We start from the raw sequence: 18,112 nt of genomic DNA, 5'->3' as shown, positions 1-18,112 counted from the left end.
AAGATGAACTCATAAAAGTCCATTTGTGACCACATTGCCTTGGTTTAGGCACGACAAGAGTCGGCTTGGGTGACACTTCCGTACTCTCAAGCAAGTTTTGGGGATAGATGAGGGATGCCGGTCCACTCTCCCAATTGGCAGTATCGAGACTTGTGAAATCTGAAATTATGATCGGTGAATAAAAGGAATCCCTTCTTTCATTCGAGTCATTCAAGCTCGGCGTATGTGATGCCGGATGGTAGCTTGGCGAGTGATTGACTTCTACGAAGAAGTTCAAATCGAAGTCTCTCAGCCTTGGTGATCCATCATAAGTCGTTGGGGTATGGTTGCTCCCAACACTTGAGTGATGCGGTCCACTGACACGCGAGGTCTCATCCCTAAGACCCTTTGCTGCCCTCCGACCCATATCAGCGGTATATTTTCTTTGGCATTTGTTGGCGGAATGCCCATCCTCGCCATGAAACTGGCAGTCTTGGAGTTCATACGGGCATATCCATTCATCGTGCATGATATTACATCGATAGCAATAACTGCGAGAGTCGTGAGTTGCCATCTATACAAAGATGCACCCAGATCAGAACAAAAGTATAAAATTTATACTTACAGTGCGATATCGTGAACAAGACGAATCTTGAACCAGGTTTCTCAGACATGCTCTTATACCAATTCTGTAACACCCCGGATTTCCAAAACAAAGCTAAGTTAAAATTTTCATGAATTTCTTTTTTTTTTCTTTGCAGCGGAACTTACAAAAACTTTTAGCAGCAGAATCAGACTATAATGAGTCGTCAGTTTTAGAAAACCTCAGACACATTACAGGTATGTGACCAAGCAACTCATTGATCACCAAAGTGTTCCATTTTATCGAAAATCAAATTTTTATTACATCACTGCTTGAAAAAGCAGTATAGGTTCAATAAAAGGAAGCAGTACTACTCTGTCCAGAGAAACCCTGGAGCTTGATGCCGCCTTGCTCCACATATCATAATGCAGGCCCAACACCTGAAAACTCCATTAAACGGGGTCAGAACCACTGATGGTCTGGTAAGCAATCAATCGCATGTCCATTTAACTCAAGTAAATACATTGACCATTCAGGGTCGCAGTTCGCAATAACGACGCTCAAGTCTCCACGACTTAACGTATATCGCAAGAGCCTCCTCAGGGCTATGAGTGAACATCTGCTCAAGTCTTCATGACTTAGAGCAAGCCTCATCAGGGTTGTGATTTGAATAACCGCTTAAGTCTCCACGACTTAGCCTTGACCCCTTCCGGGTCACAAAGGGATGTCTAGCTCAAGTCTTCATACTTGACACATCTGTATCCCACGTATCTAAGGACAACTCCTCAAGCTTCGCTTATTCGGGCGGATACAACACGAGTCTTTGCCTAGTCGGTCCAGTCGTATACCGATCATGACACATTCACAAAGGTTATGCAGGACTGACTCAACAACGTCCATACACTCATACATTCAAGCATCGCTAAACCTAGAGCTAATGCATTGTTTTGATAATTAACCTCTTCCACCCTTGGTATGCAGGCGAAGCAATTGTCCGGGCATCAACTCGACGTTCTGGGGGTTGATTATTCTATGTATTTTAGATACCCCAGAGGCCTGTTGACCGTATCCATAGTAGGGCAGTGTGTTTCAACTGAAGAACTCTACTGGGCCCATATTCGGATGCATCCTCTACTTGCAGTAGTTGGTTTCAATCCTTAGATCTTAAGGATGACCACGATCCCAAAACCCATGAGTGACTGAGGTCATCATGAACTCTATCAGGTCCAAAGTTTAATATATGTCACTCAAGGTTGTACCATCACTGTCATTTCACAGTGAGCATAATTCCTAAAGGGGTCTGCTAGTCTTACAATTACTTGGACAGATATTTGCATGCCATTTAGGCAGCCCGTGCCGTAGCACTACGGGAGTATGTACCCGACCCCATTCAGTATGCCCCAACACAGTCATCAACTGAGGGGGATACCCCTAAGACGATTTTCAACCGCGGGGTATATGCGACCTTAAGTCTTATTCATATGCATGCAGAACACTGCTCTCTGCACTGCGGCCATCACGAGCATCACACCTCTTTTTGGTGGAAACAACACACTCTAGCTCTTCGGCCCTTACAAGTCTGGTTCTGTAACTGTTCTCAATGATCATGCATATGACTCGATCTAAATAGATCGGCTGTTCGGCGTATTTTTATGCAATGAGTCAAAACCTAGTCAATGCACAACCTCTACTTTGGCTCAGCAGCCCTTACAAGTAAGGTGCCCTCGTAGGCACAAGGATACGAGCCATTCTGGCATCATTCCATCAACAAACATCATTATGTCGTTCAACTGGTTTCGACAGCTCTTCTGCCAACCATTTCGTCAGCACCTCCCCTGCTTTATCGGCAGTGGTGCAACGAACCTTTCTATATCGTAGAAAGTGTTCTATGAACTGGGTAGCACTCCGCTATATGATAGAGTATACTGCTACATTCTTTCTGAGTTATTCTTAGCTTCTTTCAGAAATTTCAGTAGCACTTCCTCTTTTTAACGGAAAAAGCGTGCGTTTCTTTTATCCATTTCAGCAGCATCTTTCATCTTTGGCGGAAAATCGCTACGCTTAACTCGAGAAATGGATATGCACCGTTATGCGTACCTTGCATTCATCAAGGTTGTAGGAACCTTAGGCCATAGCCAGGCATACGTAATTGACTTAGTATTTACGAAAATAGCATTTTGCCAAAAGGTGAAGCCTTTCCAATAGAGGCTTCATTCGTCAAGCAGAATCTTGAACAAGGAGCGGTAAGAGAATCACATTGGCGATTTGGAGTTGATCTTCATTTAAACACTCATTTTATACGCTATATATGTAGTATAAGCAGAAGCCTGTGCTTTATACAACGGTGGCGTAAAGGAAATGCATATACATATTATTCAGGGTGTGTAACTGAACGAAATATTCTACATATATATTTGCAGAAAGCAGGAGCCTTGGTGTCTTTCAACACGACGACGTAAGTAAATGCATAATTGGAAATTGCAGAAAGCAGGAGCCTTGGCATCATACGACGTGACGACGAATGGTAAATTACAAAGCCTGTGCGATATAAGACGCGTCGGCAGTATCCAGTCGATATACACCTAAGTTTGTATCAAACGAGAGTTACGAGGCGAGCGAGTGAACACCGAAGTGTCATATAGGGCTCAACCAAGAATTAGGGTAAGATACCATTTTAAAAACGCATATACTACGTATTAAACATATATATCCGACGATAGTTATGAGGCGAGCAGTTGAACACCGGAGTGTCCCAAAGAGCTCAACCAAGAACTAGGATCAGATACTACTTCAGAAAGTATATGTTGTATACAAACAATCAAATACTTGAGAGAGATGGATCAACGAAGCAAACTTACTTCAAATCGTGGAAGAAACGACTTTGGGGTGCTCATTCTGCTTCGAGCCTTCCTTCGAGAGGTCAGACTAAATCAGATAAAGCTGACTTAGTTGAGAAAGATGTAGAGTATGTCGAGCTGCTCAACCTATGTGGTTTGAACCAAACTTGGTTCGGTCCAAGTCAACTGGGTTTAGCAGGTTCGAACTCAGCCCAAGTAGGCTAAGTCTGGGTTTAGAAATCCAAACTGGAATCTGGACCAAAAATGACTTTGAGTTTGACTTCAAACCCAGCTAGGTTCAAGTCAAGTCAATTGGGTTTGTACTAGGTCAAGTAGATTCAGACCTAGGTCAGGTGGGCTGGACCAGGTTAGGCAGGCTCAGACCAGGTCAGGTGGGCTAGGCTAGGTAGGGGAGGTTTAGGAGAGAAGGAGGAGAGAGAGGGGATGGCGATTTTTCAAGAAGAGGGGCTCCTCTATTTATAGGCCAAGGAAGGCAAGCCTTCCTTGCCTTTCTAAAGGATAAGCCTTATCCTCTTAAAGGATAAGGCTTAGCCTATTTACTAAACTACCCCTTGCTTTAAATTAAAGACAAGAGGTTCCTTTGATGTGGGGCCCACATAGAAATTTCATGGGATATTTTTGTGGGTCCCACCAGATATTTTTTGAGAAATATTTTTGTGGGTCCCACCAACATTTCCGTGGGTCCCGCAAAAATTTCGGCTTTTCGGCTATTTTTTTTGAAAAAAATCTGAGTACGCCATTCTCTTCGTATTGACGTGACTAAGAAAGTTGGCTCGAGGAAATCTCTTGATTTTGTTCAGGTAGGAAGCTATGGCTTCCAGAGTGTTTGAGCATATATTCGCAAAGCGACGAATATCTTAAGTATAACTGGTTCGCATGAATTGATTCGTTTCGCATTCTGAGAAAAAATGTTATTTTTATCGTTAAATGCCTCATGAATTTTATTCAGAATTTGTCTGAAAATTTTTGTGGGTCTTACATGGTGTATAAGACATAGTTGTATGAGACGTTATATTATTATCATTGCAAAATGTCTTAAACTTATCAGAGTTATATTAACTTCCCTTATCAGATCTAATAACCTGGATTTTTCTTTCTAGAAATCCTTCAACTTCATGTTTATATGCCTTAACTTTTTCTAGAGCTTTAGATTTCTTAGAAATTAGGTATATATATTCATACTTTGAGTAGTCATCTATAAATGTGATGAAATATGATTTCTTTTCATGTATTTCTACTGCTAAGAGTCCATATATATCTGTGTGTACTAAAATTAATAAGTCACATGATCTACTTCCCTTAGGAAAAAGGTTTTCTAGTCATTTTACCTGATATGCATGGTTCAAATCTTTCAAATTCTATATTTTTAGAGAAGATAATAATCTCATGCGAATTATTCTTTTCATTTTATTGACATTTATATGTCCTAACCTTAAATGCCATAAATATGCATCGACATTAAATACATAATCAATATAATAAAAAATATTCATTGCATTATTTATATGAGTTACATTTAAGCGGAAGAGACCATGGTGAGCATCATAGCGACCCCTGAGCTTCACTTTTTCATCTTTCCCAATAGTGACCTTGTCACCTAGAAAGCAAATTTAGAAGACCTTTTTAGCAAAATCTCCAACTGCTAAAAGATTACTTCTCATGAAAGGTACATAAAGTATATTTGTTAGTAGGAGACTGGTCCCTTCTACTTGGAGCCTGTAGGTCTTTATCCCGACCACATCACTATAGGTGTTATTTCTCATATACACCTTATGATCTCAAGGCTTTAGCTCCTTCAACTTCACGAGTTTTTTCTTTGACATAGACACATGTCGCGTCACCTCTGAATCAATCCACCAACCTAGGAGATCACCATCTACAATCAATGATTCAGACACAGTGCAAACTATTTCTCGTTCTTCATTTACTTGCTTTCCTTGATTCTCTTTCTTGGTTCTATTTGGACAATTATTCTTAAAATGCCCTACTTTTCTGCAAGAAAAATATGTTCCCCTGGTTGCAGTCATGGAGTTCTTGGTTTGCACTGGACCTTCATGTTGAATTTATTCTTTTTAAATTTCTTGAAGAATGTGCCTTTAGGCTTGAACTTGTGAGAGGTTATCGAAAAAGATTCTTGGGTATTCATGACTTCTCCCTTCCTGTCTTTTGACATGTGATCTTGCTCAATGACTCATTGCAGAGGGAGCTCAGTTAAAGTAAGACTTTTCTGGTTTAATCTCATGACAATTGGCATCATCTTCTAAGTTGGAGGAAGGTTGTTTAGTATGGTGGAGATTTGAATTCGCTCATGAATGTTATTTTAAGCTATGGCTAAGTCCTTAGCCATTACCAACAATCGATTCACATGATTGACTACATTATCTAATTCTTTAATCCTGTATGAATTATATTGCTCCAGAAGAAATTGAATATGGGTTTATGAAGTCATATCATATTTCTTTCTAACTTCTCTCATCATTCTCTTTGTAGTGTCAAAGTCTTTAAATACTCGGATGATGTCATCTTGCATAAATGTTAGAAGCGTAGATCGAGCAAGTTGATTGTCTTCGATAAACTTATTATGAGCTTTCTTCTCTTCTTCACTCGATTTATCGTTAGTAAAATTTTTACATTATTTATTGCATATAGGGTCTTGTCATGTGTTAATAGATATTTCATCTTCCTTCACATTCTGAAATTCGTCCCATTGAGTTTTTCAATTTTAAACAACTCAACCATGACTATTTAATTTGCCACATTCTTAATTATAAACAAATATTAGAATTAATAAAGCTTATTTCAACTAATATTTATAAATATAACTAGTTTTGATCCTTCTAAACGAATTTAGCATGAACGTGCAAGAATATGCACAAAAATGCTAAATTCTAAATACTTTTAATACAAACAAGTACTGGGTGGTTTTCAGAAACTCAGAACCATTTTTCTGCAATTTAAAAAAACAAAAGAAGCGGATTTATGTAAGCAAAAACACATAAACCTTTTTCTGTAACTTTCTGAGTTAAACAAAAAGTTTTTAACCCTCTTTCTTTAATATCACAAAAGATTAAATGCTATGTTCTGCAAAAATTCAATAAAGCATAACACTTTCTGAAATTTCTGAGTTTATCAGAAAAGATAAATGATTTTTCTGTTATTTTCAAAAAAGTAGAAGCCTTCATAAACAAAAATGAAAATAGAAACTTCAAACTGAAAATTTTCTGAGTTAAACAAAGTGATTCAACACTCTTTCTGTAATTTCAGAAAATATCAATAGCCTTTTCGTAATTATCCAGCAAATTATATATATGTTTGAAATTTCTTGAGTTTAACAGAAAAGAAGAGAACCATTTTTTTGTAATTTCAAAAAAGTCAATGTACTGCTTTTCTATTTTTCAGAAAAAAAACCCGAATTAACAACCTGTTAAAGAGATCCTTTTTCAGAATTCTTAAGAAATTTCAGTTTCAAACTGATTTTTTTTAATAAGTGAAAGCTTATATGTAAAAACCGAAAGGAAAAACCCGATTAGGGTTCCCTTTCTATTTTTTTTCTTTGTTCTTTTCTTTGAGAGAGAAGAATGACAACTGGAGCGACGTCGTCTTTTCTAGCAACAAGTGGCAGCCCGGTGTTTCTACTGGTGAGCCACTGCCTGAGGGTGGGTTTGAGCCATCCTTTGCTTGGAGGAGCGTCAACGCGTGAGATTTTTTGGTGAGTCACCATCCTCCCCTTTCAATGGTTGATGGCAGCGATAGGGACGAGGAGGTTCTACTACCTCCTTCGGCCTGTCAGGCGATGCCCAGACACCAGTAAAGGTAAAAGTCCCTTTTCCTCTCTTCTTCTTCTCCTTTTTTTTTATTCGTTTGCCACTGCAGCCAATGATCGGTCTGGTAAAGCAGAGGCCGGCTTTTTTTTTTGCCAACAAATTGGCGAAAAACTTCATGCGAAATGGATTTCAGGCAAGTTTTTCATTCCTCAGTGGGGTCGTAGTGTTGTCTGCCCTGCAAGCAGTGATTTTTTTCTACCGCTGTAGTCGCTCTCCGATGAGAAAGCGGATGCCAAAAAGGAGGGAAGAGGGCAGCAACTGAATCCTCTTCCTCTTCCTTTTTTTTTTCCTTTTCGACACTACGACCCCAGTCGTGAAATTAAGTAATTCGGGCTAGGAAGAATCTTGTCGATCGATGCACATAGAGAGAGAGAGAGAGGGTGAGAACGATCGGGCCACCACCGGTGGTGATTTCTTCTTCTCTACCCAAAAAAACGAAACCGAATAGGGTCGAACCCTCTTCCTTTCACATGTTTCTTTTTTTTTCTTCGACTTTATGCAAATCGGAAACCCTTGGTTCACTGTTTAAAAAAAAAATGACTTTTTGCTCTTTTCGATTTTTTTTTATATTCCTCTTTTCTAGTGATGAGTCCCTACCGTGAAAGGGGTGTTTCAGTCTGGCGTCACCGACGTTCAAATCTTGCATCAATACACTGGCATGCACATGCTGCTTTTGGTACTGTCATGGATCTGTCGAACCCGCTTTGATACCAATGTTAGTACTAAGATGCTCGAATGCAGAATTGTTGTAGGGTGAAGAACATGTTGTTACGCTCGAAATTGTCAGATAGGTCTACACTCTCAACTCACTTACAATTCGAATGTTTTTCTTGTAACCATTTTTGTTAATGTTTATGTATGTTTTTCATACCTTTTCACTACATTTATAAACTTATAAGGAGTTCAAGTTTTAGGACACATTCCTGAGAGAAATCCCTTCATCCCCAAGAGACTATCTCTTTGTATTTGAACATTGTAACTGATGGAATACCTTCAATAGTCACCTTATGGCCATATAGCCTTACACCATTGCTACCACTTTCATCTATCATCACCATAATCACCATCTCCATCCACCATCACCATCCTCACAATTGCCACCACCTTACATCCAAATAGTGATTATGGTATTGGTGGTGGTGATAGGGACAACTTGAAATTCTACTAGAGGGGGGTGAATAGTGAAATACGATGCAAGTTGATATAATAAAAAATAAAGCAATAAGGCACAACACAATAAACACAGGATTTATACTGGTTCGGTCAAAACCCTGACCTACATCCAGTCCCCAAGCAAACCACTTGAGCTTTCCACTATAACATCCGAGTCACCGGATAAATAGTACAACACCCTCTTCCTCAGAGGTCTTCATCTCTCAACAGAGAAGGGGCACACCCTCTTCCACAGAGGTCTTCTTCTCTCAACAGAGAAGGACAACACTCTCTTACACAAAGGTCTTCTTCTCTCAACAGAGAAGGGCAACACCCTCTTTCTCAGAGGTCTACTTCTTTCAATAAAGAAGGAATACAGTGAATAACAGAAAGTTACAATACTTCCTATAGAACCTTCAGGATGATATGAATGCACGAATAAAGGATTCTCAGAATGTTCTGTTTGTCACTCAGAAGATACTCTTTGTCAAAGAGTTATTTTTGACTTTTTCTCTTTCTTTTCTCTTTCTTTTTTCTAGGCTCTCTTTCAAATATCGAATAGGTATTTTTCTCGTTGTAAGCTCACTTGTCTATTCCATTCCCTTCTGTATTGAATAGTTCATTTGAGTGTGTTTTTATAGCTTAAAAAATAGTCGTTGGCTTTTTGAAATCGTAGCCTTTTTGAGATGTGAAATGTCATGTCATTTCAAAAAACATCTTTAGAGAAATTCGAGAAAGTCTTCTTTCCATAAAAGTAAAATATAGGATACACTAGTCGTTGTAATATTTTAGGTAATATATATTTTATGTAAAAAGTCTATTTCTTACAATAGTACATTGAACGTTGGATTGTAGGTTGTCATGTAGTTTTGTCTTTATCCTAATTAATGATTTGTGGTACATAAGTACTTCTTTACTTTAAATGAGTGTAAGTACAATAAATGCTTTGAGATATTTATTTATACATAGTCATGTCAGGAGTTTTCTTTATGTTGTGTTTTTCAAAGTCTACAGAGAGAATGAAGACTACAAGTAAGTCGACATTCTTGAGAAGGATATTTAACAAGGATTTCTTACAGGAGGTATTTAATGCTATACAAAGATAATGATGACTTCAAGTAAGTCGACATTCTATGGGTTTGTAAAAAGGTAACTAGAGTCTTTTCAAAACCAATATTATATTTGTTTTCTTTGTGTAGCCGATTTCATGTTTTGTCTTTTTCCTATATTTGAAATCATTTCTTTAAAGAAGGTAACTAGAGTCTTTTCAAAACCAATATTATATTTGTTTTCTTTGTGTAGCCAATTTCATGTTTTGTCTTTTTCCTATATTTGAAATCATTTCTTTAAAGAAGGTAACTAGAGTCTTTTCAAAACATATTATATTTGTTTTCTTTGTGTAGCCGATTTCATGTTTTGTCTTTTTCCTACTTTTAAAATCATTACTTTTCAAGTTGTCTTGTATATGATATAAGGTACAATTATTACATTTTGAAATCATGTCAAAATACCTTTTTCATAAAGGGTTGTAAGAAGGTACAATTATTTGTTTTAAAAAAGGAGCTTTTTGAAACTATCGTATACTTTTATGAAATAGTTTTTATGAGTGAGAATGTAATATGCAATATGCATGCTTCTGAAGGTTCTGTTACATATGACTCTAAAGAAGAAAAAATCTTCAACTTGAGGAAGCCGATCTCTTTAGATGGTCTTTAGGAGTGCATGGATCAACAAGTTTTTTCTTCAAGGAGTATGATTGCACCATAGTTGTACTTGAACAAGAGGTCTCCATCCTTTTTGAGTGAGATATCCTTGCATCAAATACTCGTTAGATATATGGCAAAACATATCCAGTCATTATATAACATTTTTCAAGAAGACATATTATCATATTATATGAAATCAAATAAGACAGTGTATCATATTATGTGACATCAAAACAGAGTTTCTCAACATTCTCCCCCTTTTTTATAATGACAAAATATGCTCCCCCTGTCAAAAAGACATTATGCATAGAAAGAATACTTATCATAAAAATATTGAAAAATGTTAAATACGAGTATTTTTCTCCAATAATGGAGACAGGTTTTCTCCCCATTTGTCATAGACAAAAAAGAAGGGATCAGAGTAAGTAGAGTTATTCCAGACCAAAATTAATGTAAAGTTATTACAGTAAAAAGGATAAATTATTACAATCCAAAAAACAAATGAGTTTATTCCGAAGGTGGAGAGGATTGAAGTAAACGGTTGGCTTGATCCGACTGGAGGGTCTGTAGAGTTTGCTGCAACGAGACTTGACGGCGAAGTATGCAATCCTGAGAACGCTGGACATCCATCAGTGCAGAGAAGTAATCAAAGTTGGATGTTGGATGTTCTTCATCAGAGCCGGGAAGGTGCAAGGACCTTAGATTGAAGGAAGTAGCATCGAGGACCTGAGAGGGATAGAGGATAACTTCATTTTGAAGGGGTACTTTGAAGTATTTTAAAATGGGAGTTATAAAACACCCGAAAAGAAGAGGCTGGAATTTTTGATAGCGAATAAAAAGGTCGAAAAGAATGTTGGACCAGTTTATCGGAGTAGAAAAAAAATTGCGTAGAGAAGGAGAGAGATTTTTCTTGGTACTAATCCCTTGTGTGGAGGCTTGGGATAGATATTGTGGAGAAGAATCTGGGCAATCAGTTGAGCATGAGGTTGGAGATTCCTCATGTGTCAGGGAAGTTGTGAGCAGTTGGTGCAGAGAAGAATTTTTCGAAGTACCGACCGGTCAAGCGGTACTATGTTGTCTAGGTTTACGCCAGTGGAAGGAAGGTTTAGAATTCTGCCTAATGAGGAAGCATGAAAGAACATCAGGCGTCCGCGTACTTTGGTGGTGATGGTAGTTTGCTCATGATCAGAAGAAAAGTTTGTGTAGAAGAGTCGGACGAGTTCGGGATAGTAAGCAGCTTGGGATGAAGAAGAGTCGGACTAGAGTCTTTTCAAAACTAATATTATATTTGTTTTCTTTGTGTAGCCGATTTCATGTTTTGTCTTTTTCCTATATTTGAAATCATTTCTTTAAAGAAGGTAACTAGAGTCTTTTCAAAACATATTATATTTGTTTTCTTTGTGTAGCCGATTTCATGTTTTGTCTTTTTCCTACTTTTAAAATCATTACTTTTCAAGTTGTCTTGTATATGATATAAGGTACAATTATTACATTTTGAAATCATGTCAAAATACCTTTTTTCATAAAGGATTGTAAGAAGGTACAATTATTTGTTTTCAAAAAGGAGCTTTTTGAAACTATCGTATACTTTTATGAAATAGCTTTTATGAGTGAGAATGTAATATGCAATATGCATGCTTCTGAAGGTTCTGTTACATATGACTTTAAAGAAGAAAAAATCTTCAACTTGAGGAAGCCGATCTCTTTAGATGGTCTTTAGGAGTGCATGGCTCAACAAGCTTTTTCTTCAAGGAGTATGATTGCACCATAGTTGTACTTGAACAAGAGGTCTCTATCCTTTTTGAGTGAGATATCCTTGCATCAAATACTCGTTAGATATATGGCAAAACATATCCAGTCATTATATAACATTTTTCAAGAAGACATATTATCATATTATATGAAATCAAATAAAACAGTCTATCATATTATGTGACATCAAAACAGAGTTTCTCAACACAACTGAAAATAAAATAAGCAGTTATAAAAAAAAGTAGGTCTCACAAACTGAGTTGTTATTTCAATGTATAAGCGAATCTTAGTTTTGCTGCCAAAATTGGAGTTTGGTTATTGCAATGTAATGCAAATCCCAATTTTGTTAAAGTCCAGTTTCACTCAATTATGTTTAGTGAAAAGGTAAAATCGTTAGAATTAGGTAGAAATCAGGTGGGTAGGTATGAGAGAAATATTCCGATATCTTGGATAAAATACCATTATTTTCAAAGATAGTTCAATCATTTTCTGAAAAAAAATCCAAGGCAGATATGTGAGACCATTATGATGTTACAATTAATCATGGCAAACTGACTTTGTGACACTGTTTGAGCGGATCCCATTAAAAATCTCTCTCACCATGTCACAGAGACACGCTATTTTTGGGTGTGTGTCCTTAGTGACACGAGCATACATGCCCTAACATGCTGACAGGAACACGACACATACAACATTATTTTAATAATGTTTTGATATTTTCAATAAAAATATATATTTTTACTATTAAAACATAAATTTTTTGTTAGGAAATTTTATTTTTAACCGCCTAACAACAAAATTAAGTTTAACCGCCTATGTTTTAAAACTTTTTAAATAGACTTGTATTTTCATTTTCTTGCCAACGTTACTAATTTAACCTTAACTGTGCTATAAACACAAAAGTCACATTCAATTATTTAAAAAAAAAGTAATTGTTAAAGTATAAATTAGGCCAGATAGACTTGTCATTCAACCAATTTAAGCTTTATTGTCGTGGGTGTCTTGAATTTGGACCCATTTCGATTCATCAGTCTGAAATATTTTGGTGACTGTGCAATGCAACTTTTCAATGGGGTTGGTAGTTTTCTTTTGTTTTGACTAACATTTTATGTTCGTGACATTTGTAGTCATATCTCTCGAGAGCTAGGTTATGATAATTTTGGGTGCACTGGGGATTAGGGTTTGAGAACTCTGTGTTTCTGTATTTCTCTACGTTTGCTAGTAGATTTCTTGTTCTTTCTGAATTTGAAAGGAGGAGGGTTAGGGTTTATATAGGCCCGGCCCCATGCCACCATTAAGTTCATAAGGAAGCCAAAATGTCTAGCTATAAAAGGCCATAGCCGGCCAAAATGACCAGTTATAAAGGCTCAAACGTTAGGCAAAATATATACGCCAAACAGGGATAGAAATGACCCTAAAAAGGTCAGATCTGTTCAAGACTGAGTCCATAGTCAAACCAGTCAACGATAAGGATGGCTATTGAACTGTTTTGAAACTTTTAATGCCCATGCAAAACAATTGGACAAGGTTTAAACAGATCCGAATAAGATCTAGAAAGGTCCGAATAGATTTAATGTAAAGTCAATAAATAAGATGGTCAAAGTCAGTTTTAGGCTTGAAGATTAAATCCATCCAAAGTATAAAAAAAATAAATCAAAGACCAAATCAAAGCCTAAAGCCCAAAGCCCAGGTCAAAGGGATCAAAGTTAAAGTCAAGATCAAAATCAAAGGTCCAAAAATATGTGATGCATACCCCTAATATCTAATGCCCTTAAGGGCTTTGCCCAAGGCACCCACAAGAGATTCTCAAAAACCTTAAATGTGAGACTAAACTTTTAGAGAGAACCTATTACCTACAACCTTAAGGAAAAATGAAAAAATAGAAGGAATGTATAAGGTATAGTTTTGAGCCAAAATCAACAGTTTTTCTCTATGTTGACTGCACAGTCCACCTAGGTTGATCTTTGGCTCTCATGATTTCCTGGCAGCCAACTGAGTTGATTTTTGACATTTTACCCATCAAAGTTTTGGTTGGGGATGTTTGGTTTGGATTTTCCCTTGCTAGACTACATCATTGATCCTAGGGGGGTTGGCAGGGGGTTTGGTGCAGTGGGGTGGGGGCTTTGGCTGCTAGACGGGAAGTCAAGGATCATCTCATGGACATTGCCCACTGCGCAAGCCAATGCATTACATAGGCCTTGGAGTTTTATGCTGTCAGCACGATGACTGTAAGTATGGCAGCGCAACCAGGTCTTCCTGTCGGGTTAGGTTTCTTTGGGTTATAAATGAAAAAAAAAAGACTAAAATGTTGGGGACAGATCTGACTGCCACAGCGTGTGTGAGAGAGATGAGGTTGTGATATTTTTGCTTTGAGCCGTTTAGTCCTGAATTTTTGTCATCGTAATTACAGCTATAACTCCTATCCTTCTAAGCTAACGATACGGGTTTGACTCCCGCTACCTGCTTGATATGAATCATATTACATCCATCATTTTCCTTATCCTGGAGGGTCAAAGGCAAAGCCTTCTAGAGGCTCCAGCACCTCCAAACAATATCTTGTTCAGTTCAGAACCTGCCTCATAAGTCTACTACAGTGATGCTACAGATGCTCTTCTGCCAGTATCCAGGCTTCAAGGAAGTTAGAACGGTGGAAGCAAAGCCAGGGATTTCTATTGTTGAAATGTGGATGAGATGCAATCGACCATTGCAATGCAGAGCCTTCAGGGCTTTAAGATGACCACAGAATTCAATGGCCATCACCTATGCAAAGGAGTGAGGATGGCCTAGTACAGTTCATTACATGATTCATGCTGGCATTGTTCTTGTTATGCACTATTAGTGTTAGTTTTAGCTTTTGTATGTTAAACATTCTAGTCGAGAAATTGTATATTAGTTCTTTAGCCTTACCTGTGGAACTGACTGCAATATTTCTTCAGAATTAGAAATTTTGAGTGATTTTCTTGATGTTAAAGCTGTACCCATGATGGGATATGTAAATTTTGTGTGACATCCATGGTATTGGTGCTTCAAGGAAGATGAAATGATTTGTCTGAAGACCACAGCATCTGATCTTTCTTGATAGTCTTACTATTTCTTTTTTCCTGTTTTGATGGCTGTAATGTGCAAAGTGTTTCTTGAAGGTATGCTTTTAGTTGGTCAATACTGTTCTTGTGTATCGAGTGTTTCTTGAAGGTATGCTTTTAGTTGGTCATTACTGTTCTTGTGTATAGATTCTTACAATCACCATTGATGCTGGAAGAACATTGCACACTGGTGAAGCAATGAACAATATTAAACAATAAACAGTATCTTTGTGGCTATGTTGTGAGAAAGCTACGTTCTTTCTGGTGATTATTTGACAGGGGTAGCTCTGAGCAATGGATCTGATGAGGACAGACTGGGATGGGAAAGAGAGACTTTAGATAGCAATTGGTTGTCGGCAAAGTTAAAAGCTCGCTGGAAACCTTGGTGGCATTCTGAAGAGATTTTTTGGCTGCCACAAAAATTGCAACCGCAGAAATGTGTGACAAAAGGTGGCTTCTTCTTCTTGTGCATGATATCTTCATACTTGTTAACAATGAATTTCCAGTAGCCATGGAGGTCGTAACTGGTTTCAATGTGGACGTGTTTTTGCGAATCAGTTTTGTTGAGATTGAGAAGGTAGATGAGGGCGCTTTGATCGTCGGGATCCCACTCCTTCGGTCGTTTCAGAACAGAATTCAGTGCCATCTTGGAGGATGATAAGTTAGATGGGTCGCCGTATCTCTTCCAATTCTGAAGAAAATTATGTGACCACTCACAGTTCTTGATGAGAAAGATGCCTGCGTTCAGTGACATCCAGTCGGGGTCTGCAGCATAAACCTGAAATAATAGGACAATCATCAATGATACCTCAAGCTGTGTTTTCATTTTTTGCCTTTTTTTCTCTGTTAACAGGAAATAATAGGATCTGCATTTAGCACTGAGAGCATCAATGTGAATGGTGCATGAAGCAGATGTCCTATCATACACACATGTACATGCATGTTGGGTGCTGTCACATGGATACGGCTGTGGATACGGGGATATGGACATTTTTATAAAGTTTTCAATATGGCTAGTATATAAGGGGATACACTATGGGGGCTAAAATGGAGTATCCGTGTGACAGGTTGGGTGAGTACAGACTCATGGTTGACCATTCACTTTTAAATGGACCACAGTTCTATGTAAAATATGGGTTGTGTTCTGTATACTGCTTGTTCTCTGCCCTCAGTCAAGAAACTTCACAAAGTGATGGTGGCATTCAACAGTTCTTGGCTAACTCAACTCTACTCATGATACTGCTACCAAGCAACAGGGGCAAGTTTTTGGGTCTCTTTTATAATTTTATCCTTCACTGTGAGGGAGTTTTCAAATTATATTCACAGTTGGATCTGCTTCAAGTTCTGTGAACCTAGGCATGAACAATGTCTGACATACAGCCAATGTCACAAATCTTGGAATCAAGATTTTCTAGGAAAGGGAAAATGGCGAATTCGAAAAATTAATCTTTCTGGAAAGTCTTGGTCAATTATCAGCATATGTAAAATTAAAACATGCAGAAAAGTATATAAATATAAAAATTATAGAAACTTCAATCATGATACTTTTGAAATACTATGATTTGTCAGGATTTATCTGGCTTTGGATATCATGATAAAATTGCAATATTTTCAAAATCTAGTATTTGTGACTAGAACAGGGACCAAATATGAGGTTTTTTGCATAGGATTATAGGTCTAAGGTATTTAAGTGCCTAAAGACCCGCATGTGCTGGGAACCCTGTGTGTGTTCTCGCCTATGCACAATTTGCCGGTTAGGATGTTTGCTGCAAAAGTTCCATGATCGACAAGATAGGATGCAGATAATAGGACTTCATCATATCTTCAAACAGAATCGATTTTTTACTCAGGTTCAGTGAGTGACAATATCATGTGAAACCTGAACAAGTTCATGAACTCTAACATAACTACCATCTTTTTTTATCATGACAGAGAAGTTTTGAACAGGGGATGGTAGAAGTCTTCAATATTGGCTACCAAACACGTCAGGGCCACTAATGCCCACACCTACTGTTCAAGCTCTTACAAGTGTAGGAGGCTATCCATTTTGCTAGAAATAAATTACAATTCATACCTTTTAATTTTATGAGTTTAGAGAAATGGAATTAATAGAAATTCTAGAAACAGAGAAGGAGATTCATGTTACTAACCTTGTCTGGGTAACCAGGCACAACCATCTTCTTTCCCCACTCTTCATAGGTACGTATGGGAATAGTGAAATTAAAGTCTGTAAAAATGGCATCAGAATCCATCCACATAAACCATTGAATTGTGGGGTTGGCCTTCATGAGATTTAACAGCAAGGGGCACCTCACCCATGTCCCAGTGAACCCTGTTTCCCATACCTCCAAAGCATACCATACCTTACATCCATGAATGTTACAGTAATCAATCTTATTCTTATAAGACATCATCATCACATATGACCCCTTGCTAGTCTTGCATGCCATGGGCCTTTCTCCAGTAACCAGCATGAACTCTATTGTTTCAGTCTTGGGCGTCGATCTCTCCACGTCTTCAGCAACTCGTGCCAGTTTTCGGCTTGTCCCGAGATTCCGAACAGAATCAATGGGAGTGAAAGAGAGCAGAACAGAGACAGGGATCATCATGGTGCATGCTAAGACCAGTGCTATAAGAAATGAAGTGATCACACAATTGCCCATTGGCAACTTCTGCAAGTAGGAGGCACCCATGAAGATTTTCTTTTATGTTCTGTCATGGTTGGTCACTTGTCAATAATAGGAAACAGTAAATGGAGTTCATTGCAGATGAAGATCACCTTGGATATGGAAAATTGACAACTAAGTTAGATATTTGCTTTGGAAAGAAAAATATCCCACAGGTGTGTAGCATGAAGGGCCCAGCTCAATATAATAAATGAAAATTATGTTCGTATAAAGAAATACAAAAGTTAGAGCGGTTATGCTTTTCAAAATTTGCTATATGTTATACCATTCTTTGTACCTTAGTGGCTTACTAAATTTGTGTTTGTTTTAACATCAATATCATGGACGATATTTCACCTATTAGTTTCCTGTTCACATTCTTAAGGCCATATTTATTATCATCATAATTATATAAAAAGGCAACAGCATCCTATGTTGTCATTATAGCCGTGTACCATCATGGTCATGATATTTTCCCGTTCAGCACCACTGTCATCATCATCATCATC

At 37.7% G+C, this 18,112-nt stretch overlaps 1 long non-coding RNA gene across 1 annotated transcript; it reads left to right on the top strand.

Annotated features, from left to right (window-relative positions):
* Positions 1 to 15,224: 15,224 nt before the first annotated feature.
* LOC149820774 (uncharacterized) lies at positions 15,225 to 16,068 on the top strand. Its single transcript, XR_016426738.1, has 2 exons — positions 15,225 to 15,387; positions 15,496 to 16,068. It is a non-coding gene; the product is annotated as an uncharacterized LOC149820774 (long non-coding RNA).
* The last annotated feature ends 2,044 nt before the right edge of the window (positions 16,069 to 18,112 follow it).

Source organism: Nuphar pumila, chromosome 12 (assembly GCF_984573655.1).
Source record: "Nuphar pumila chromosome 12, dmNupPumi1.hap1.1, whole genome shotgun sequence".
NCBI lineage: Eukaryota > Viridiplantae > Streptophyta > Magnoliopsida > Nymphaeales > Nymphaeaceae > Nuphar > Nuphar pumila.
The sequence above is the reverse complement of the archived record's forward strand: the minus strand, read 5'-3'. Positions and strand labels throughout refer to the sequence as shown.